This window comes from Anas acuta, chromosome 5 (genome assembly GCF_963932015.1).
Source record: "Anas acuta chromosome 5, bAnaAcu1.1, whole genome shotgun sequence".
NCBI classification, from domain to species: domain Eukaryota; kingdom Metazoa; phylum Chordata; class Aves; order Anseriformes; family Anatidae; genus Anas; species Anas acuta.
In genome coordinates, this window is record NC_088983.1 from 63,300,044 (window position 1) to 63,325,910 (window position 25,867).

Below are 25,867 nucleotides of genomic sequence, written 5' to 3' on the forward strand. Positions count from 1 at the left end.
TTCAAGCAAGGAGATTATACTAAAGTTCTCCATCTTGCATAGATAAGTGGCAAAGAAGCAAAGAAAAAAAAAGTGTTTTATTTTAAGCATATTATTTATGCTTCCAGCACAAAATCAGATTCCTGGTTGCTTACTGTAGTGATACACAAATATTATTGTTTGCAATTGCAAAAAATCAACATATCCAAAAGAGCATGGATATGTTTCTTTCTTTCTTATGAGAAAAAAAAATAATAATGAAACCAATTTCAGAGAGTTTTTAAAACATTGCTTTACACCAGGAAATAAGTAACTATAGGATCATCTTATTCAAATAAGCTGTTATTTTGCAGACTAAATGCTGTTTACTTGACCACGCTTATATATCACTGTGGCCAGACTGGAGGATCAATTTCCAGAATCAAAGAACTCTCCTTGAAGCAGGCTTGACACTTGTTTTGTTGCTTTGGACTTGGTCCAATGGGAAGTTGCAAACTTCCAAAGGCAAGCTGCAGAATTTCTGAGACCTGATCCAGTGTATAATTATCTCCCCGGTGATTCCTCCCTCTCTCCTCATGTACCACTGGAACTTCCCTTGTCATACTTGATTACCATTGCTTCTTATTCTCCTGCCATGCACTTCGGTAAAGTTTGCGAGTCCATGTTTTCATTAACATCTTACATACTGCAAGACTGCTGTTAGACCCTGCTTAAGTAGTTTCTTTTTCAGGCTAAGCAATCTCAGTTTGTTCCATAAGACTATCCTCACAGGATGTGTACCTACTGACTATTTTAGTGGCTCTCCCTAATTATGCTCAAGTTTAACAACATCCTGGGGGGTCAAAATAAGTTGTGGTAAAATAAATCTCTTGGGAGTGTGTTTCTCTTTGACATCCACGCCTAACAAAAAGGACAGACCCTCAAGCACCTTCACCTGTAGTGCCAGGCAGAGTATGAACTGTATTATTTGAACCCATTGATCCAGTCACTTTTTCCACTCATTCAACAGCACAGTTGTCTATACTTTAATGTCTCAAACTAGATACAGGGATGATGTATCCATGATGTATTAGGTCAGAAAAACAAAACAAAAACCCTTACCCCTTCACTCCTGCTAACATAAGATCTAGATGGCTGAATAAGCAATAACACACCAGTTTTGTAATGCAGACTGTCAGTTGCTCTTGCTGGGAATATAAACAGTTTGAAAGCTAACAGCTATGCTAATTTCTTATATAAGTATCAAGCTTCAGAAACAGGATGTAGTAAAAAAAAGTATGTGGACAAAGCATGATAATTCATTTCAGGATTATCCAAAGAGGGAAAAAAATCAATGCAAAACCCATGCCAAAAGTCATATTCTTGCTCAAAGGATATATTGAAGCAATACAAGGTTTTGCAAGCATCTTTTGCAGAAGACGTTTCTGTTATAGTGCTGAATCATCCACTGTTTTCTGTGGGTTGTGTTATTGTTACTGAAAATATTATTCTAGGACCATAATAAAAATATGCTGAAAAGTACCTTTCAGATGTATTCATACAGCATCGTTCTCACACTACGAAGTTCTTACAAATCTTTTTTTTTTTTTTAATTTAACTTTGTTTTTTAAAAGGTGTGCTGTGAAGAGGACCGTTCAACTTATGTACCACATGAAGTCAGACTTTCAGTAGTTCAAAGTTTTTTTTTTTAAATGAACACAACGCTGAGATTTCAAAAATAAAGACTCACCATATCTAAAGTGAGAAAGGCCCCCCTGATACTGCTAAATTTAGCAAAGAAATTCCATGTGCATTCTACTGACTAAATTAGCTGTGGTCTGAATGAATCTCAGATGAGGAACTTATTTGTAACTGTTCCATCAAGTATTCCCTCTTCAGCTAATTATGCTAAATTGTCAGTTATGAACTTATGGGTGAAACCAGTGAAGAGTATTTGATTTAATAATTTAAAGGCTGCACAGGTATTCCATCAGACAGGATGATGTGGTAATTGAGACTGAGGTAAAATACATTATCCAAACTCCACACATCATGCATAAGTACAGTTAGCATAGAAACTGTTACATTAGGGATGCTCATGACACAGTTGTTCTTATGTCTTATAAAATAAAATATTCCTTTGCATTCTTCTCCTGCAAGCAACCTCCATTATGGCTTTCTGTACTTTGGAGCATGTTCTGATTCAGATCAGAAATCTGAACAAACTCCCAATGCAAACATGTCCTTGAAATCAGGATCCAACTGCCCTGCATCTTTTAATTTGAACTTTTGATAGATGCATTATACTGGCATTACAACTACAAAGGTACTTCAACTGATAACTTAAAAGAAGTAGGATTCTGCCTACTTGTCCCCAATCTGAAATTATCGATGTTCCAGGAGGGAGACCTAATCTCAGGAAGTACTTGCAAGGCTCTCTCAGGTCATCTCTGGCTTGAGGAGCAAAGTGCTCTGATTCTCTCCTGCTCTTAGATGTCAAATTCATTTCCTTGGTCTGAATTATACATAGTTCAGTCAAGGAACAGAGTCTACCAGAAGGACACTTCCCAGTGGCTGCAGTCTAGCAGCCACAGCCAAAACTGCAGAAGAAACAACTTGCCCTTGCTTTATCGTTATTTTCAGATGAGGTAGCTTCAGGAGGGAAAAACAAACAAAAAAATAAACAAAACACACTAAGCTCTTTATTTTAATGTGGGGAAAAGGGGAGAAAGCATGTATCAGTTCTGAAAGAAAAAAGATGACATTTGCTGACTTGCTGTAAGGATGGTCAGAAAGATGACAGCTGTCCAAGAGAAAGGAAAAGCAAGCTCATATTTCCTGTTTTCAAAGCTCTGCTCTTAGGCTTTATCAGAATCCAAAACAAGGGAAGACAGATCGTTACTAATACAAAAGTAAGAGATTCTTGACTTGACTTTCCCCTACATTGATCATATAAAGTCCTTGTCTACAGAATTCCAGGATCAGGAAAACACTGTAATGCAAAAAAAGCCATGATAACAAGGCTTTATTTTGTGGGTGTCCTCAAAAATAGAGGACTCCTATCGACTATCCACTCCAATAGCAACTTAATCTTCCTACATTGCTTTTCTCTCAAGATACTAACTTGCAGGACTCTAAGAATTTAACCATCTACTGCTGCTTACCTCACTTTAAGGAAACACAGAAGTACACCAGACATGGACTATGCTGAAATCAGCATTTTCAGATGTGCAACCTCAAAGCTAAGCTCCTAAAACGAGATTTAAACAAAGTATGTAATTCCTCCTGCTTTTAAATCCATCTCAGCAGGATTTACAGGTACTCACATGGAAGAAAGCAAGGCCCATTTTGGTTATTGGCTGAAGTTTTATATTCAGGAGCATAGTAATTTGTGGTAATTTGGAAAAAATCTTGATTGGCTTGTATATACTGGAAAGCCTAGTAGGAAAGACACAACTTTTTCTTGTCCTTAGAAAGCTACCAAATACAAAAATCTAAGGCTGTAAAGACAGATTGTTTGCTAACCTTATTCTAGCAGTTTTCAAAGATTATCCTCCAAAAAAACAGAACTAGGAAAGCTAGAAAAGATCAAAGCTATCAGAACAAGAAAGGAATTTTTATGGATTGACTGGCATGCACTGTAACAAAAAGCCACATTTTTATGGGTAATTATATAGTTCAGAGCAAAGCTTCGAGCCAAACAATAGCTCTGCTCTTCTGAAACAGCATAAACTGAACGCAGCAAAATGTTTATTTCCAATTTGTCAAAATCTTTCCCTGATAATATTATTCAGCCAACAGCATTCCCTTACTGATTACATCCAGGAGTAGATCCAAAAACAATGTACCAGTTTTATGTGTAATCTCATCTCATCAACATCTAAAAAAAACCAACACTCATTTATTAATATTATTTATTAAAAAAATAAAATATATATATATATATATATATATAAAAGTGTTGGGCACAAGAAGCCCCTAGTGAAGATATGAGCTTAAAACAAAGAATTACTTCTACAGGGAGAGTGACAAACTTCTGGGCTTATATCTTTATGAAACATATATATATATATATATACATATATATACATATATATGTATATATATATATATATATATATATATAAAATTTTGGCCTCAAAACCTAAAATGAAAAACGGGGGAAGTGAGGAAGGGATAAAGGGAGCTGAGTTACTTATGGAAGAGACTTGAAAAGGAAAGCAGAACATATCTTGTGTCGAGATTTGCCATTGAAATGTAAGATTCCACTCTAGTCATCATCCTTTGTGTCTCTTCCAAAGTGTTACTACCCCTACAGTAAGAGTAAGTAGATAAGGTATGTATTTGCCTCTCATTCTTCTCAGTTCACAACCTGCAGTTTATCTCAAGCTGGGGTTGCATGACATTTCCTGATTCATTGTAGCTGTTAGACGTTTGATAAAGTCTGGTAGAGGCTCAGAGTGGCAATAAGGGGGAAAAGCAATAATCACATCTTGATATTGATCTGAATTTAACAGAACCAGTCACTCTTAGTGCTTTATCAGCTATGCTCAAATTTAGTATTTCTATTGTCACTACTGTCTTAAGAAACTGTGATAGATGTCCAATTATAATTTTATATAAAATCAGAATAAACTAAATATATTATTTACCTGCTTATAGATAACTCATAAGTCTATAGTCTGTATACATTAACATTTACTGTCTTCCCATTTTATTTTATTTTATTTTTACTCTTTTCCTATTAAATAAGCTAAATGTTTAAAGTTATGCTGAGGTAATGGAATTAGGGCTACTTTATATCTTAACCTTAAAACAGTTGTAGAATGTTACAGAAAGATTCAATCATCTAATATATTATGAAACAAAAGATACAGAACAGGGGAAAATGGCTATTTAGAAAATGTGTTTTAAGGATATAGCAAGTCACTGAAGTTTAACAGTACCATAGAACTATATCGCTAAGAAATTTAAAACAGAAGAAATGCTGAAATACCATTGCTTCAGAAGTTATGTTATTAAACAAAGTTTCAGGGTATTAGAATGCCTCCGAACAGCGTTCCAGCACAGATGGAAACAAGACACTGCACATTAACTACCTGAGGTATTGAAGGCAAATAAAAATCTTAAAGAGATTGAGATGAAAGCAAATAGAACAAACAAGAAAGGATGCTCATTCTGTCCAAACACCTCCTTGAGATTGACCTTGAAGTGCTTTAGTATTCTGCCAAAATGAAACATATCTCAGTTAAGGACTGATTGCTTTTAATTTTAAGACTTTGGTTCTAGTTGCTTATTTTAATTTCTTCTGTAGGACAGTTATGATCTTCACGCATTATTATTGAATAGATGTAGCTATAAGAATGACATAGACAGGCCTGTACAGGACTTTGCTGTTTCATTAAATTTCTTTACAGAAGACAACAAGCATTTTAACACAGGCCATACATATTTTCCAAGAGAAGTTTTTGAAAAGATGCTTTACCAGATATCTGAAGGAAAGAAAACTCACAGGACAAGAAAAAAAAGACCACTCAGATTAAGGAAGAAGTTAAGGGGTAGGAGTTACAGGTCTGTCTTTCTGGTGCAGAGAGAACACTCCTGTAGGGATTGTGGTGTTCAACATCGTCATGAAGGATCTGGAAAAGAAGGTATGTACAACAACAGCCGATGAAAGGTGAGATGGGATAATCAGGTCTAAAGCCAGCCAAGATGAGTAATAAGATATCGAGCAACTAAAAATTATAAAACGGACACTGCTGAAAAACTGTAAATCAACGCATATGGAAAAAATAAACTTAAAATATACCTAGCTAAATCAGAGCCCATTGTTACATTTTACCAGTCAGGAAAAAAATCTGAGTCATTTTGGATACTTCTCTGAAAACAGCATTCAGCATCAGCCAAAAACACAAAAATGTTAAGAATTAGTAGGAAAGAATTGAGAACAAAATAGAATATGATTGTACTAAGTCCAAATCTTCAACAGCTCTAGTCACATCTCAAAAAGAATGCAAGAAAAATACAAAGGGTACATAGCGAAAAGAACAACAGAAATTGCAAATGGTTTCTATGCAAAAATAATCCCGAGCTCTCCAACCTGAAAAAGCGATACTCTTGAGTAGAAACAGGTTAGAAACTTAAAAAAAAGTCATGAACCTACTGGAAAAGATAACCAATTAATTATTTGCTCACAATTCCTCACAGTACAAAAAGAGGATGCCCAAAGCAGATACCAGGCAGTCGTTTAAAGACAAAAGAAGCACTTTCATACAGTGAGTAATTATATAATTGAATTTGTTACCACAGGAAGTTGTAAAAAGAAGAGCATGTGAGTGAGTTCAAAAAAGGATTAGGTGCATTCAGAGGAGAGGTAATAGCAGTGGTTTACAGCCTCTGGACCCAAAAAGACTGAGGGCCCAACTCTTGTAGATGAGTATTAAAGATGTTTTCAACCACAATGGATTAGGTGAATGGTTTGTGTGACCTTGATATCCAGTTCTAAACGGTACGTTCCAGAGAACGGTAGAAGCAGGTTCCATTTTTGAAATAAACTGGTATTTAGAATGTCAGAGGATAATTATCTTTATACCCATTGTGAGTATTTAGCATTGCTGAAGGAAGGGATATTACAGCAGAGAGAATAAAATATGGAAAAAGTGTTTTTCATTCTCCCATTGCACATACATGCTAAGAACACAGCCAGGACTAAAATCCTGTTGCCATAGGATAGTATTGAGCTGAATTCCTAGGTTGCCTTCTTGAAGAAATATACACATCTCAGAAGAATGTTTGGTATCTCTCTGCTTTTTAACATTTTAGGTTATTCAATATGAACAAACTTTAAATGTTTTAAAGAGAGTATTTGGGTTGCAGGTCACGGAACATATTTTCAGTTTTATTAAAATAATTAAGGATCATCGTACAAGTAGTACTGAACTTTGCAGGAGAAAAGAGAGATCCAGCATTTTTCAAACTCCACACCATTTTACATATACATAAGCATATGCATACACATGCTAGATGACATTCTCAATTGTATAGCTGTATAAAACAAATTCCATTTTACTGTGGTACTATTTAATAGAAAACATAGGTGAGAACCAGTAAAAATCATCTTCCCATCTGTCTCTCCCCAGCAGATCAAGAAATAGACTTGTAGAAAGGTTTTTACACACACACACACTTACAGAGGATTATTATGCAGTTTTTCTTCCTTATTATCTCACCCTACCATTTACACATATATATTTAAACTTTGCCATTGCCTTACCTATCAGATATATTGCACAGTACTGCCTACACTTCTGCTCCAAATGCCTCACATGTGGCTGAGTCAGAAAAAACATGAGTTTGTTTTTATCAAATCATCTGTACAAACTGAAAGGAACAAATCAACCATTTTGAGACAGGCTGAAAATAGCTCTTCTCTTTATTTAATATTTGTTTCTAGTTCAGCCAGTATAAGTCAGGTCTTGGTAGTCAGTGAAATGTTAAAAAAACAAATTGCTCTCAGATATGATGGATGACCTTCCCTCCTGAGGCATTCAAATTTTGCAAAAAATAATTAGAATGACTACATGGTATCAGTCACATGATATCACAACTTCAAAAGCTATTTCACACTAAGTAATCTTTTTCTGGCATACTTAGTAAGCTGAACTTACATGAGAAATTACACAATGTGATTGCTTTAACAATGGAAAGATAATATATATCGTTATAACTCGTCATGCACTATTGCTATATTCTACTGCATACGCTAACTGTACATAGACTGCTAACAATCCTTGCACAAGATCAAAGCCAATCTGTATTTAATTCTTGTCTGTAAAACTCTGTAAGCATCCTACTTTCTTTTCCACTAATGAAACGCACAATCAAAGCTTCCACTCAGTACAGAAATGCTCCAAAGTGACAACCCTTACGTTTTTGCACCAGATTGCTGCAACACAAAGATAAATATTGTGCCCTTCACCTTAGAGGTTACATCTTGGCCTCCTGTTGTAAAGGCTGCAGGGCAGACTAAGCAAACAAAGCTCACTAACATCAAATCTTGGTAGTACAGACAATCCAAGGAACATGATAATAGTCAGGGAACTCTTCTGCTTTATAAACACCTACTACACTTCATTCACAGTCTCTGAATATCTACTTGACGATTACCTTCACTCCAATGACAGCTACTCAGAGAGCAGCAAGCATCTGTCTTTTGGAATTGTCTCTCAACATAAATGTGTACATTAAGGGACTTAAAGTTATTTGTCATTCCTAAAAGAAAGTCAAAAACCTAACCCACTGACATCGCAAGAGATTTTCTTGGCTACCCAGAATTTTGCCAATAAGAAATTCTTGGGGAAAAAAAAAAAGACAAATGTCAGCTCTTGATACTAGACTAGTGAGGAGTTGCAATACCATCTCCTTTTCAGCCTAGTAATTTTAAGAGAAACACCATGTTTTCCTAGAAATTCATGTAATTTTCCAGACTTTTACTGTAAACTTCAGCTCTGTTGTCTAGTATAGCCTTCATTATCCTGCATTTTCTCAAGCTACGTGTCAAAATGCATGATGGCAGCTTTATCTGAAACAGCTCACAAAACCAAGTAGTAAAATTTTGTTTTGAGAAAGTAACCAAGCAAAAGTTTGAAATCCTGATGATAAAAATTTTAAAGTTTATTTTAATTTTAAAGTATGGAAGAGGAGCGTAAGTATAATAATTGACAAGCATCATTTAGAATGCCATGCCAAATTGATTTGGACAGGAATACGCTCTTCTAGTTCATTACCTCTTCAGTTGAGGCATGTTAGACACAGATTAAATCATACCTGAGTAGCTCACTAACTATAAAGTTCTCAGTACTGAGAACCTGTTCCACCAATCTATAGCAATCCTAACTTAATGCAGATAAGTGATCTAAGATTAGGGATATTGATGTTTTTTTTGCACACATATTCTCAAAATGGAAACTGCAAACAAATGACTAAGGAAAGAAAATGGCCTTATGTCACTAAATAATTTTAAATTATTTGCCTCCATTATAAAATTTTGCTGTGTTCCCTTTTACTGGCTGTCAAGAGTAAATGCATTAATAATTTTTTTTTAAGTACATTACATTTTATTTTTTATAATAAACTCAAGCAACAGATTTTTTTGTAAAGGAAATATAAGTAAATTCAATCTACCTTGTACAATTGTTTCCATAGTCACTTTTACAGGCATGCTTCTTACTTAATTTCAGTTCTTATCTTTGACCTGGAAAGCAAATGTTTATCATCTTTATCATGTATGCATTTCAAGTTCAAAGCCTCTGTGATTCAAACACAATGTGTTAGCATCAAGCATTTAGAAGGCTATATTTTCTTCCAGTTAAAATTACTGGAATTGAGAACCTTATTAAACAAATATCCACATACATTTGCTACAAATTAGGAAAAAAACATAACTTGATCATTCCATCACTACAATGGCTACTTCAAGGAAAAAGGCATTTGTAACTTCTTAATTCCCCTCATCAGTCTTCTCTTTTATCCAAATCTCCAGTCATCCAGGCTTCAGTCATTGGGAAGCCATCTTCCCAAGAGCTTTGCCTCACAAATTGAAGGAAGCGAGAAAGCTTGAACAAATAGAATCACTAGCATTTGTATAGATGCTTCAGGACAACGTTTCACTATTTTTTTTTCGTATCTTTCCTTTATTTCTTCTTTATAATATGCACCTATGAGCAAGCAATGCTTGCAGCATTAGCTTAAGAAACAAGATATAATGCTTTTATACACTTAAAACTTATCTTTAATATATCTAAATTTAAAAGAAGACCAATGACACTATTTGATCTGTGTAAATAAGATGATGTCAAATTGCGCTGAATGTGTTTCTAAACCATGTAAAGATTTTTTCCAATACAAACTTTTTGTTGTTGTTGTTAATGTTTCTTAGTTAGAGCAATGTTTATTTTAATTTCCATGGTGCTTAATGGCAACCCAACAAATTCATTTTCTAAGTGTTCCCTCCAAGTGTTTTTTGTTTTTAACCCTCTTGCAGATAAAAGTTTTTTTTTTTCTTTTTTTTTCCTCTTCAGAACAAAGAGAATAAAGTTAAAGTTACTAATTGAACATAACATTCCTGTGTTTTATTAAAGGAAATATTTACATTCAAAGCCATAGCCAGCTATTCTTTTTTCCTCCAGACTTATTAGCCAGTTAACTCAAAGAAATGATTAAATGATTTCTGGAAGAAACAACAACAACAACAACATCTAGAAAAAAAAATAAACAGGAGTACTACATTCCCCCCCCCCCCCCCCCCCCAAAAAAAAAAAAAAATCCCATAAAAATCAATTTCCTAACCTTTGTGAATGGTACCACATTTTTAAAATTATTTTTTATCATTCATATGAAAGAAAAACACTTAAATTCTAAATGCACGTAAGCTTGCTTTTGAACTAAGTTGAAGCAAAAAAAAATTTCAATCACATGGCTTGACATGGCTTGTTTTATTTACAACCCTAAGTGAACAACGTACTGCAGAACCCTGTGAATGTTCAATTACAGAGTAACCACTTACATATAGGTAGTGCTTTTAATATTAAAACTATGTTGTCTCCCTAATTTTTGCAGCAAGGTGGAATAATGGCAATTTCAGTTAGTTCGTTCATCAGGTTCATGCTTGGCCTTCACTTGCATTCCTACAACTATGCCAAAACAAAACCAAGCATCAGTAAGTTCCTCAGGCATCAGTAAGTTCCACATGTTTTCTAGTTGATTTACCTTACAAAGGTATGCAGAAATGATTTAATTAACTTCTGAGAAGCTACACAGCTGTAACCTTTACTCTGATGGGTTAATATTCCTTAAGGAGGTCTGCATATTGAAAACATATTGAGCATGTTTTACATTGGTGTAGTACATTACTTAATCTTTGTAATTACATGAAACATAGAAACGTCACCAATCATTATTTCATAGCACAAATGCAATAGAAAATATTAGAATTGTGTGTTTAAGGCAGTTAGGGATGCAATAGTTCAGTTTGGAACTGATCGAGAGATGTGATTCTTCACTGTATATGTCCCTGTACATCATTCACTATATCTTGCAAATGTTTTGGTAACGCCTTTTTTATTTTTAATTTTTCATTTTATTTTATAAGACCACCTAATTAAGAACCTCAGAACATGCAAAGTACTAGCAACATAACCATATTGACACTTGTTTGGAAAAGCTGAAGAATTAAGATTTACCATTGTGAAGGAGAAATGATCACTTCACAAATTAGTTGGGTGATATTGGCCATATCTTGCTTGTTCAACTGTACTGATTATTAGACATTGGTATTATGCAATGCAGCTTTAGGATAGGTCCTAATCATTAAAGTATACTACAATTAAAGTCAAAACATTATCTAATTATCTAATACCCTTTCTGGTCTTGTGCTTTTCTGAAGTAAATCTCACCCAAAACTTATACTTTTCAGTTATCAAGAATGCACAGTCCCATAGAGAGTTTAATGAGCTAACTTCCATTCCTGAACATCCAACAATGAATTCCCACTGAGTTCAGTGCTCCTACGTTTGGTGGTTACAGACAAAAACATAGCTTTTGATTGCTAGTTAAGCAATTCAACAATGATTTTCTGTTTGTTTGTTTTCTAGTTCATTAACTTCAGTGTCTGATCTGGACTAAAAAGTATTCACATTGTCACAGACAGTAAGCTACCATCTGTCTCAATAAAAGTGTTTATACACAGGAACTGTTGTTATACAGATATTTCCTTAGTGTTCCATATCTTCTAATGTATACTATTTATTTTGATGAGCAATTTAATTAAATTGATTTATTAAGCAGCACTCACTTTAAAAAACTAGTGAATGCTCACATACATGTTAATCAATCAAAAATGGCTGTGAAATATTTTTAAAAGTTAGCAGAATAACAAGTAGCTGACCTACGTATCTCTTATATGCACAAGACTCCAATCAACCTCACTGAATGAGACCCCAAATGAGAATGTTTCAAGTTACAAATAATACAACCAGAAAGCCAGGTATTACCTATAAGTGGATTTCAAGGTCAGGAACTGTCATAGTCAACATAGTGCCCTAGAGAAGGTGCACAGGTGAAGAAAGGACAGTGAACATTCAACAGAGTACCTGTTGGAATGCTGTAGGCCAGAGCTTCCTGTTTTAAGCAGAAAAAGAAACAAATTTAACATTATCTAGACAAAAAGGTTTTGTTCGTTTCTAAGCAAAACAAATAACTCCTCCCAAACAGATAAAGCAAAGGAAGAAAACAGGCTGCTAATGTAGGTTAATTTCTTTGAAAAAATCATGGAATAACTTATCAATTACTAACAGAAAGTATCTCAACTGTTTACTTAAGAACAAATGAGAACTTGTTCTGACATTTTTAAATGAGTTTATTTCAACAGAAGGGGCCTTGGAATTCCTAAAGTGAGATGAAGAAAGCCAGAGGGGGAAGGTGATATTTTATTTATTTATTTTTGAGCAGGATCAACATCTCCCTTCAATTTTGTAAGCATCTGTTTGATGCCAAGACTTTCCCAATGTTATTTTAAACCCATGAAAGCAGAAGCAAAGAGAATGAAGTACATGTGACCTGACCTATTAAACAAATTTGCATACTGAGCAATCCTCAGACTGTAAAGGAAAAGAGGCTGCATATTATAAAGGAAAAGCTAAAGCTATGACAGGGGATAGCAATCAAAAGTTATGTTTATATCCGTAACTATCAAACATAGAACTGAACTCAGTGGGAATTTATCACTGGAGGTTCAGGAATGGAAGTTAGCTCATAAAAAGATACCTAAGGGAGCAGGTGCGAGTGAGCAGTGTCTGCGACGTGGAACTCAGAGTCTCCGCAGCCTTGGAGCTTGCGCACTGACCTTCAATATGCATGAACATTTAGGGGCATCATTAGTGGAAAACCACTTCAGATGCATGGAAATTTTTCAGGGAACAGATTCTTGACCATCAGCTGCCCTCTTCAAATAGCCAGAAAGAGGATCAGGGCTGCTCTCTCTGGATAATACTTTATTGTCCCTGGCTGAGCTTCAAAACATCTGTTACATAAGGAAAGACTGATTAAAACAGGGGCCTCTTCCTGGACAACTGACATTTATTTGCCATGGGAAGAACCTGTCCACTAACAATATTCCCATGAGTCTGACTGAAGAACAGACCAAGTAGAGTCTACAGCCTGTTCCCAATGACTACAGAAACCTAAGCCCTTTCCCCTTTAGGTACTGCGGCATTGCTGGAAAAATCTGCAAAAAGGATAAGGGTCTGCTCCACAGTCTAACAGTGCTCTGCACTGCTTTGGAAAGAAGACAGACATAAAGACTGCCACCAACTATTAGAACTCAGTGTGAAATCACAGAAGAGTTATCAGCATGTAGTTTTCATGATCTGTGCTTCACAAAAATTTATGAAAGCCTTCCAAACTGAAGTTCAGATATCAGCACACAAACAGACCGCTTGTAAGCTATGTCTCTCCACATTAGGAAAATAGGAAAAGAGCTTTTTCTCAAGTAGCTGAACTGAAATACTCAAAGAATAAAATCATTAAAATAACAAAACCTGTATCTTCTCTCGCCCACCAAAATTAATTCCACTTGTCTCCTAGTCTCCTGCCAGTCTGAAGGGGCAAAAGACCCTTGCTGTGCCTTGTTTTGAGCTTCACGCATGCCAGGTTTGCAAACAGCCGGTCAAACAGAATCAGCGATCATTTCAGCTTTTTCCCTTCAGCAGCATGAAGCTGGGTCTCTCCTCTTGCCACACCAGATCTTGTCACTAAATCTATTGGAACTTAATACTTTTGAGATCCTCTCTGGCCAAACTCAACATATTAGATGAGTTCAAAGGCTAGTGGGAGGGAAAAGAGGGAGGACAGGGAGGAAGGGGGAAGGATAGCTGGCTGACAACCAGAAAAACAGCATAATCTTTATTCCACAGAAAACAAAGCCAAAAATAGATTTGGGAAAGAATACATGCATAGCTAACAATTAAAGAAGGCTAGTGGCCGATACCTAACAAGAAAAGCATCTCTAGCCCACAGGCACAAGGTTTTTTTTTACTTTTTTTTTTTTTTCTCTTGCAAATAAGCTTATGTAGCCAGATTGGTGTCTGTTCAAGCCCATCTATTCCTGCAGTAACTTGAAGCTGGTGAGCAGTTTCAACCAAAGCTGACCCAGGGAATGGCAGGTATCATGATGCTTGTTTCTCCATGGCAGATGCAAATTCAGGAATAGAGCATCCAGAACAGACTATACAGAAGAGCTTTGGAGTACAACATAAATGTATGTTATTACAATTGGGGTGAGAATGCTATAGGTACTTAGGTATAGGTACAGTGTCTTATTTCAGGTACTTGACAGTTCATTAAATTTAAAAGCTACAGTTTCACACATCTCCTCCTCTTCTGCTCCCCCTGCCCCCTCCCTTTCAAGTCTGGTTGTTCGTATAACCACATATTGTCAACTGTAAAATTTACATTAGTGTAAATGAAGCATAGAAATACCACAAATATATCAGTGGTGGAAATATTTATTAGAGTCCTCTCAAATGGACTTCAAAACTTACATTAAGGAAAACACCTGAAATAGTTACGTGACTGTTGTGAATTAGCAGCATCACATTCAAACTGAAGTGCACAAACATTATTACAGAGTTTGAGTCAACCTCAACTGGACCTCGAAGTTTCTCCAAGCAATGAGGAACAGAGAACAGAATAGTTGTGTTGCTTTCAAACACTGTCCCAGTTTTTTTTGAAGTCTTCCTCAGTAGAATACAACAAAACGTAGATGACTGAAATAACAATGCAATCCCACAATCCCATCCTGAGCTTAGAGGTACCAATTTTCTGTTTTTATAAAGGAAATTGAATTTCCTGCTTTCTTCAAAAAGCAAGTGAATGTTGAAGGCATCAAGCCCCAAAGAGATAAAGATTCTATCAGCTTTTATTTTTTTATTTTTTTTTATTTTTTTTTTTTTGGAGAGCAGGATTCCCATAGCTGCTTCAGGATCAAGGGCACTTTAGACTGACAACTGTACTATCAGAGACAAAATGTATACTGCCTGCTGCACACTGTATGCTGATTTTCACAGTCGTTACGAAGGGACAGGAAGAATTCAGACAAAAACATTTTCAGCAACTTGTGTTTCACTGAAATGGGAAATTGCTCAAAATATTGAGCTCTGTCACACAAGCAATCAAGAGGCAATTGAATCGAGTAGGGTTACAACTGTCCCTTTTGACACAGCCACACTGGGGTTTGTACACTTAGGCCACATTTTGCACATAGATGACAGCACAGGGCACTTGGAACAACATGGCAACTTTCTCCTCTAATATGAGGGTCTTTGTCATCCTCTCAGTCCAACAATCTCCCTGTCCCAGAAAGGGTTGGTAATAAACTGTGGCAATTCGTACATCATTTTTGAGAATTTTATTGCTATAGCAACTGAGTGTAGGCATTTAAACATAGCAACAGTCTTTTTATAGCACTTTCTTAGATGTCAAAGTGGCATGTTGTTTTATTTTCTAAGCAGATGCTCAGAAGATAAGTATACAAGATGATTGTACAGTATCCACTTCAAGAAAGGGGAAAAAACCTAACTTAATGCGTTACTTTAACCTTTAAATCAGAGATAAGCATAAGGCACATTGTGAGTTCAATAGATTTTGTCCTGAGAAAGTGTATCACTGTAACTATCATCTAAAATCAAGGTTAGATGAAAATGTTATGTCAATTTGTGCCCTTTTTTTATATTTAAAGATGAAAAAGAAATTTCCCAGATGCTACTCTGAAGGGAAGAACATTTCATAAAAGTCTGATCTTTACCTGCTATGTAATGGGGGAGGGGGGGAAGGAAAAAAAAAGTCTTCATATTAGGTGGCAGCAGATTCTGAGGAGGGATCAAAACATATTGAGACAGACTTTTAGTTCATGTACACAGGCAAAGCTCTGAACATTCCAAACTCAGAAGGAGTGATTTACAAAAAGTGAGTCTGATCTGCCATGTGGTTTAAGTAGTACTATTCATCATTTCCATAATAAAGCCTACGTTACCCTGGTATAGTGCTGGGGAGGGGAGAGGGCTTCAGCACTTTAGAATTTTTACAAGTGATTAGTGAAAAAGGACTCTTGTGTTAATTTAATGTAATTTCCAAGCACATTCCTAGACATGGAAATATCAAGCTGCAACTGTACAGATATCCCGAAGAATCTTTAGTTATTATTCACCTTTCTGTTATGGTTATATGTCAACTTTGTATAGAGTGGGATGGATGATGTTTGCAATTTCACCAACAAAAACATTTTAAATCTGTTAAACAGGAAATGTCAAAGAACAAAAATCAACAGGAAATGTGAAAAACTTCTTAGAAGGGTACAAAATTGTTAATACTCCAGTGAGTCTATTCCTTTAGGACACAATATATGCATTTTGGAACAGACAGTTTAATACTGTGCTTTATGCAAGAGAGACTTCTAACAGACCCCAGAAGCTCAGCACGTAGAAAAAATTGAGTTTTACATGCTGAGACTTGAGAATGCATCCCACAGATTCTTCCTCTGACCTTCAAACATTTTTTCAATTAATTCAGTGAGTAAACAGAGCAGTTTTAAAGTCTTCTAAATTTGCTTTAAAGTACCAAAATTCCTGGGAATTTAGATATATCTACTTGTTTTTCTACAGTCTGCTCCACTAACTACTGTACTTACTAAAAACAGCTTTTAGAGCAATCCTGATAATTATACCTGTCAAAGAACAGGAATGATAAATATAACTGCAACAACCCTTGGGGAAGTTAAGATGATAGGCACAACTATACTTATATAGGGCACTAACAATATTTAGATTTGCTCACAAGATTTGCCAGTCTGAGATGCTGCACAGGGCATTGACTTGACTTTGCACCTCCTCCTGGGACAAGCTCCACCCTCCACTGCAACTAGGCCACTAATTATATTGAGCCATTTTCATGAACCCTGAAGTCAGACACATTCATTCACTATGGAGAAAGAAAAATACAGGAAATTCAGTGATTGTAATTGGGAAGCATGTGTGTATTTTTATACATTGTTAAAATATTTCCCTTCCTCTCCACAAGCTGTCCTTTACCTTACAGTTACACTTCTTGTTTGATTTGTGTTCAGCAGCTAGGCCACAGTTCAGCACAACTTTGGAAGTTTTAACAGGAATTTTTAATCTATGTATCTTACATAATATTTTACTATATGTGCACATGCGCACACACACACCTTCACTGATTTTAAAAGCAAAAGTTCAGAGCTATATTCCCTATGTACAGCTTCAGCATTATCAAACGCTTTGCATAATTAAACAAACATTAACAATTTTACTCTGAAGGGAAGGCCCTAGCCCAAAGCAATTGCCATGTGACCCACCACCACAGAGTTTGCACCATAAATCCATTTCCAGGATGCAGAGCCTTACAACTGGTACAGGAATCTGTGCAACTCTTTCATAACACACTTTTACCCCCACTATTTGTTATATTAACTTTCCAGTTGCTTTGCTGTCTGCAGAAATTGCAAGAACTAACACAGACCCCAGTATATAGCGGCTCTGGACGATCATCATGACAAATATATTTGCATACAAATCAGGGGAGAACACAGTGATTCTAAAGTATTAATTTGTGCAAAGACAGGACACAACCAAATACGCTTCAATAGTAGCTAAGAAAATTTCATGTTTACATACACACTTGACATATGTTACCTGTCAAGTTTGCATGTTTCCATTCCCTCTTCTTTTTCATTTTCACTGCTTCAAACAAAGTGTTAGAATATATATATATAAATATATATATATATAATATATTTTATATATTATATATATATTTTTATATATTATATATATTATATTTTTATATACATATATATATATATATATATATTTTATATATATATATATTATATATTTTTATATATTTTTCCACAAGCCTTACTTGTCCAAGCCCATAAGTGATCATACATACATTATTGCAGGTCCCTGTTGACTTGTGATAGCTAATGACTTTTTTATTTTTTATTTTTTTAATATTTAAAGGCTTGTAAAAGTTGTAGCAAATAGTAAGGCATTCTTGACTTCAGCTATTATTTTTTTTTGTTTTGTTTTGTTTTTTAAATCTTTCACATACTTATCATATTTGGTATTACCTATTTAAAATGAATTTCTGAAATGATTTTCCAGATCATAAAATCAATATAAAAAAAAAGAAAAATTAAAAAGCCTGTCACATCCACCTACTGAGAAGGACTAAACCTAGGGATGATGTTACAGCCTAAGATCTCCAACAAAAGCTGAGGCTACTAGCCCACTTGCTCTAAATATAAAAATCCTTCCCTTATTTTCAGAATTCTTGGGCTCCGCTTTCCAGGGAGAGACTCAGTTGTTATTTTCAAGTCATTTCACAACAGTTACAGTTTTAGTTCTCCTTCACAAACCACTATACATGCCCATAAGCAATAATTCATGTCTTGAGTCACTCGTGTAAAAGCTTACAAAGATCCATCACCAACTCTTACATTTCCTTTCTGACAGCACAAGCGAGATCCAAAACATCTATTTGACACACTTTTCAAAGGAAGTACAAGAGCAGAACACATCAACCAATTTCTTCTGTTTAGTTTACAGAAAGACAAAGTCAGGCTGGGAGAAAGATCTTTCTCTGCCCACGTGTCCCAGATTTTTAAAATGGCCCACAAAAAAAGGGCAAGTATTTTCTTAACCCTTCCGCTCACAAGCCACTTGATGCTTTCTTTGCCTGGACTTGTACAATTCTGTAGGAATAGTGACTACATGAGACAGAACTCCATGACTTATAAGGAACGTACAAGCATGATTCGTGACATGAAAAGCTTTCACAGCTGTCTCTTTTCAGTACCAATTCCTTATATCTCACCTGCAATACTCTACCTTATTCAGCATTTGGAAAAAGGATTTCTCACCAAACTAACACTAGAAGCTGTCATGGAGCAGATTGGAACCATGTTTACTATCAGCTTCTTCCATCCTCCTTTTGATTAATTTTTTTTTTTTTTTTTTTTTTTTACTTTTGTCCTAGATACGTAGGACTATAGTTAGGGTTTATACCACTGTTAAAGCCAACTTAAACATATAAAAAATAGAAAGCAAGGAAGTATGCAAGTTTTTTGTCAACAACCACCTTAAGATGGCAGCTTAATCCAGAGGGCTGCAAAGCAAATGGCTTTAAATTAAATACACTGATAACCCTAGGTCCCTTAGCAGCACACTGATGTGAGTGCAGGTTTCACTATGCACAAATAAGCAACCTGTACTTTTCGTATCAAATTACATATCATCATGTCATCTCAACAGAAGACAGATTTGCTCATGGGTGCTACATAATACATTTTAAATTATCAAAGAAGGATTGCACACTCTGAGAAGAACAACAGTTAGTGAAATACCATGTTTTAGAAATATACAGATCATGCTTGGATGACTTAAATACATTAGTTATTCTAGTCCAACTAGAATAAAACCAAAACTTTGTTTTCAACAAAGTTGAAAATGACTATTTATTAAGACTTAAATGCCTTCTAAACACCATCGAAACTGAGTATACTCACACAAGTTAAACAGGTGTATAAAATATCACCAGTTAAGTAATGCACGCAAGACCAGCAAGTCAGGATAAAGGCATTAGTAGGCTTGAAAACTACAAGAATATTAAAAAAACAAAAACAAAAACAAAAAACCTTAGGACTCCCAGTATTCAGCATTTAATATATCAGACTTTCTTAATTTCCACTGTTAATTCTAATTGCCTAACAGATTTCTATGGGATTTGTCATTAGATTATAGAGCTCCAGGCTTCGTATAATTGTTGATTTAGGGTATAATTATGATACAAAACATGAAGATTAGCCAGGAGATCAAAAGTAGTACATTGTTTACCACAGAGAGTCCAGAGAAAAACTAATTATGAGCTTTGCAACATTATAAACAAGACGCATTCATCACATTCTCTTGAAGGTGGATTAAGTGAACTTCCCTTAGACACAGCCCTTTGCCATATCAAGTATAAACGCAGTAGCGGTTAGTACTTTCAGAAAACATTGTCTATGCTCAGAACTCCTAATTATCCCAGTCTTTGCATTGCATAAACTAATTTTACTGCTTAATCACTCCACAAGGAGGAAAATTTTCTGATAATTGCAGAGGATTTTTCACCAGATGGGACCGTGCTATATGTGATCTGAAAATTAGTTGCTAATAAGTTGGTAACAGAAACCTGTCTTCAATTTCAGCTAGCATTTCCTTGTAACATCCTCATTCTTACATGTTATATACATGCTGCTGTCTGAAGAAAGCCACATCCCAACATCCATATTAGATGAAAAACAAAAGTTCGAATTTGCCAAGAAAACACAAAATGCTTCTCTGCAGAATAGCTACCAAACAGCACAGACAAAGCTGAAGACTGAAATACTGGAAATTGTAAACATTATGATTTTTCATATTAAAGCAAGCATACTTTAATATTAAAAGGTTGTTTTTTGTTCTCCCGCCCTCTCCCCCTCCTACAGCATTCTAATTAGACAACTTAAAGGTATTAATTTACCTCTAATAGGATTAAAACCAAACATAGACTGAATAAAGGAATGGCTCCGGAAACGTCTTTTTAAAAGACAGGTTCCAGACACAAGTAGGTAATCCATCAAAATGAACAACTTCGGCACTGTTAAAAGCAAGCATGTGGGAAGAAAAGCCATACAATTAAAGAAAAAAGAAATCTGTTCAGTGTCTGTTTCCCTGTAACATGCACTCCTGCTAGCTAATACTCTCCAATGATTAGCCCCATACAGATAACAGCATCTGTCTACCAAATTGCCTTGTGCCTACCTACCTTGATTAATCAAACCTAGGTATAATTAACACAGCTTTTTCTTTTTCATTCTTGTATATTCCCAAACAGTACGTAAGAAGAGCTACATTTTGTTAACCTCACCCACTTTTTAAGCAGCTAAAACTTGAAAAAGGGGTAGAATTTGACATGGGGATGGAGACTGGGGTGGGGGTTGGGGGAAGAAGATAGGTAAAACGAACTACTTGATATCATAACAAGAAGGTACTGTACCTTTAAGGAAGAAATACGATTCTGTTCTGTTCCACGGCTGAAAGAGAGCTTATTCTTGGTTATAGAGATTACTTACCTAAAACTTCAGTTATTCCTCTTTTTCCCCTCAGGCCAGCCTCTCTTTCACTCTTGGGAGCTTTTACCATTTAAGGTCAATGTTACATCTGGCTCAAGTAAGTAAAGCTGAAGCAATTTTTAACTCAGAGATCCAACAGGCTGTCTAACATTAGAATGAGAGTTTAAATTTAAAGTAACTCTTCGGAAAGCCTCTTTCTTGCCTCGGGAACTTACAGAATAAAAGGCTTTCCTATTCTGGCATAAGTACTCCAAGTACAATGTGATGTAGACATCCCATTAGCATTCTTCAAGTTCGCTGCATATAAGGCTCTACTCACTCCTTTCTGAAGAAAGTGGGCAAGTATTCCTACTTGGAACAGATTAAATACAATTTACATCACTGTATCTTAATCCTCAGATTTTTGAGGGGATTTTTTTTTCCCTGAAACTCTTACTACTATCTTTCAGTTTTTTTCCCCTCTCTAGTCAGAAAGAGTCTAAATTAGAGAGCAAATACAAGGCATGTGAACTTTTAAAGAACATTGGCTTCAGTCCAGTCATGGGCTCTGCTCTCCACTCACAGAAAATGAATAATTCCCACTGAAGTTCACAGAAGTTGTTTGTATCCCATGAGAGAACCTAGAGAATCTAGCTGCAAATGGGGCACAAAGAGGGGAACAAAGTGTTTACTACAGTATATTCACATACCTACAGGAAAGTGACATGCAAGTTGACGCAGATCTTACTGCAGCCCTGGAGTTTTGTTTTTTCCCCCAAATTATTTGTTTTTAAGTTCTTAAATCTAAGCAAGCCAAATCCTGTCCAAAAGAACTTCTGCAGCTCAAGTAGGGACACGAGAGCTGTTAGTGGGAAATGTTAAAAAAAAAAAAATTGTACATGAATACATATGAAGTGACTAGATAGCAAGTTAAAGAGAGGCTGCTTTAGAGCAAATGATGCTACTAAGTTATTAGCCGTTATCAAAAAGAAGTTATCAAAACCATTAAGGCAGAAACAGATCAGACAAAATAAAGTAGGGATTTTATGATATGACTTAAAGCACGCTCCATATAAGAATGATGGATGGAAACATGAGAATACTTGTATAAGAAAGGGGTGAAAACGAACTGACTGCAGTATATTGTAGTCCCTTTAAGGAGAAAATAAAAGGCTGGGAACCTCATTTGTGTTATATCAGGATTGAGCTTGCATTAGTAGGTCTAATATTCTACACTTAAGACGTTCTCTGTTCCTAAAAATCAACACTGGAAAAGAGTTCTGAGAAACTTATAACAGTGTCATTTAAACTTGAATCAAGATGATGAGAATACATACATGTTTCAAAAATGAGGTTTTGATGTCCTTTGTACCACTTACTGGCCCACCAATAGACATTTTAACACATCTCTCATTTTCTTGGATCACTATTTTAATAACCACAAAGTTGAGTTTCCAAATATTCTCTTGCCCAGTACAGTTAGCCTTCTACCTAACTCTTTGAAACAACACGCATCTCTCATCTAGTCATTTGCAACTACAGAAGTCTCTTGCTAGCACCTGTCATTCATCATTTTTCAGTTTAATTTTCTGTTTCTAGGTTGCATGCAACAAGTGTTCCATTTGCCTGCACAGAAGTTGCATACTTCTTTAATCTGCATGCATCCTTTTCATTGCAAGAATTGCTTTGAACCCAGCTTGGGCAAGAACAAGTTGCTTACTGCCTATTCACACTATTCTCCCCTAGGAAAGGAAACTGATTACATTGCTTGTTCATTTGTCTAGCATCCTATAACACCATTGGCCAAATTTAAGCAAGTTTTTTTTTTTTGATAAACAGAGGTGTCAATATTTTCAGGTTCCTAGAATCATCATTAAGTAAGCAGCTTATAAAGAAAGTTTAAGCTAATGCCCATGGATTTGTTAAACACATCTGAAGGGTCTTTGACCAAAAGAAAGTGAAACTTTCTAGCTAACATCCAAGTTTTTGAATGAGGGAAACATAGCAGCGAAAAACTCGATTACTTTAACTAGATAAAGATGTATAAAGGACATACAACAATACATCCCAAAACATTTTATATATTTTTAAATTATTTTTATATAAAACCTGGTGATATCACCTTCTTGTAAAAACATTGATATAAATGGCTGGCCACATAAAGTAGTGGCAAACTGTTTTGCCTTCACACATACCTTTCTCACAGAACTCACATATTTACATTGCTATTATTATGGTAACTTATCCCCCAGGAACAGCATCAAATTTTCTTTTATAAGTATTCTGAACTACTTGAGAGTCTCACGATGTAGCTATCTGGAGAATAAATAAGGCTTGGCAATAGAATACGCGTGCCAGTTAACTTCCCGTTCCTTGATTTCCACATCAAGAAGCAATGGGGTATGCTTCAATACAAAGGTTCATGAGCTGGGCTTCCTAGATTTAAGCCTTTTTACTTGTGCCTTTGAAGAGATGACCACAAGCACGAACACCACAGTCATGTTGAAATAATTCAGAGGGGATCTTTCTTTCTGGGGCACAGCCATTTTTTAAGTGCAACCTATTTTGTTTGGGCAACAGCAAATAAGTAATCTTGCAAAACTATTTTTCTTTAGTTTTGGATTTATTTAGGCAGTCAGGACATGAAAATTAACTCCAAAGCTTGTGTTTTCATTTGAGCTTTTGATGGCTTCAGAATAAAACTGGAAATTCTTCTCTATCATTTGTATAGAGAAACGCCTAGAAGATAGCTATATGAAAGTTCCCATACTATCTTGAAGAACTGACACTTCAGGTCTCTAAAAGAGATTACATTAAAATACTGCTCATTATCTTTTCTGCAAATACATAAGCTTCATGGGACAAAAAAAAGGATCCATGTTATATCTGACAACACAAGTGGCAAGATATGGCAGTACACTGTTTGGTTTTTGATTAAAATATAAAAATTGTTAATCAGACAAGCTAAAAATTTGCAGTAGAGGTGATATTTGCACTTACAAATAGAGTTCTATGACTTTTTTTTTTATATTTCATTGTAAAAAACAATCCAGCCTTTTTTAAAATCAGTTTTAAGACTTTTGCCCTATCACATATAGAATGCATTTGTGACAATTTCAAGTCAGTGTCACAAATGCCAGTAAGCACTGAGTTTTCCTTATTGAACCAATCACATAAGCTCTTGTCATCATGTTATTTCTCCTCAACTGGAAAAACTAGTTAACTGAGCCTCAAGTTTATGCCCAGATTTCTTATGTGCCTTCCTTCTCCTCACACTTTTTTTTTTTTGTTGTTTATTTAAATATTCATCTTGCTTCAAATTCATGTTTTCTCTGGGTTTTCTGGCTTATATGCTGCTACCGCTATAATGCATAGAAAAGTGAAATCATCACACATGCTGGCATCCATTATGTATGTATGCAGCTAACACTGAGTTGCTATCTTATCTGGCAGATTGATCCATATAAAATATAAAAATGAAGAAGTTAAGGTCTGGTAAGGTCTGACCAGGTGTGGTAAATAAATCTATTAGAAAAAAATATACAAGGCAAAATAAGCAATAAACTTTCCACATCTGGAACTCAACTCTTTCTGAATACTAAATCCCAATTGGAATCTAGAATACTTGAACTAGGAGGTATGCTGGATCCCCAGGATTGTATTGGTCAATACTGTCAGTCAGCTGAGTAAATATACTAGATTATTTGTGCAAAATATAACAAAACTTTATGATCCTTTTAACAATGTTTGTGCAGCAACTTCTCTAGATGTCTTCTTTTTTTTTTTGCTTCCCATTTTCCATATCAGAAATGCTTCACATGAATTAGAAATACAGGGTTAAAAGAACATGCGATGTCAGAAGAAAAACAACAAAAAGGAACACAGTAAGGAGATACATGCTGTAGCCCTGTCATTTTACAGAAAACATTGATACTGACACCAATGTAAATAAAGTTTGCTTTGAGGTCATACAGATAGTTCTGTGAACTAGTCCATGTTATGTGGAAAGATGTTTCAGAAATAAGTGCTCAAGCACTTCAAAAATCCTACCAATTAAGCCATAAAGAGTATTTATTTATAAAACTAGCATTTTTTTCTTAGTCTCAAAATAGTCAGCTAATCATCTCTACATGAGACAGAGTCCAAGAAACAAAATGTCAATCTGTTTACTAGTACCCCTTGCTAGGTAATCAATAAAATAATCCAAACTGTCAAACAGTTTAATTAGCCAAGTCTTTCTGGACAAACGTTACACAAAGTATTTACAGAAACCACTGGATATTATTTATTTATTTATTTATTTACCATATTCAAGTATTTTTCCCCCTTTTTTCTTCTTTTTAAAAGTTGTAAAAGTGAAGTTCCTATAATAGCAGGAGTCCAAGAGAGGAGAAAAAAAGATAAATCAGGATAAAGTTTTACAATGATTTTTCTGGAGATTGTTACAGAAACGCTGAAGAGGTTAATCTTCACTCCAAGCTTATTAATATTAAGCTTCATTTTACCTTGCCTGCAAGAAGTTTGGCAGAAGGAAAATATTAGAAGGGAGAAAATTCCACAGGAAGACAGGCTTCTCTTTCCACACAGATGTGTGTACACACAATAGCATACTGCTGACCTCTAAAGTACACATGAACGAGACTAATACTAGATGCTAATCTAGGCCAAAATAGTAGAGTTATACTACAGTATGAATACTGA

At 35.3% G+C, this 25,867-nt stretch overlaps 1 protein-coding gene across 27 annotated transcripts in view; it reads right to left on the reverse strand.

Moving 5' to 3' along the window:
* IRAG1 (inositol 1,4,5-triphosphate receptor associated 1) overlaps window positions 1-25,867 on the reverse strand; it is a 103,761-nt gene that overhangs the window by 45,125 nt on the left and 32,769 nt on the right. For 16 of the 27 annotated variants that reach the window (XM_068685324.1, XM_068685331.1, XM_068685335.1 and 13 more), the window contains exon 5: window positions 5,471-5,597. The exons of 2 other annotated variants lie outside the window; for them this stretch is intronic. The gene's annotated coding sequence lies outside the window, so the exon portion shown is untranslated. Of the gene's footprint in view, window positions 1-5,470; window positions 5,598-9,141; window positions 9,212-12,008; window positions 12,136-21,111; window positions 21,698-25,867 lie in introns of those variants that run through there. 9 more of the 27 variants (XM_068685318.1, XM_068685332.1, XM_068685315.1 and 6 more) reach the window with 7 other exon arrangements.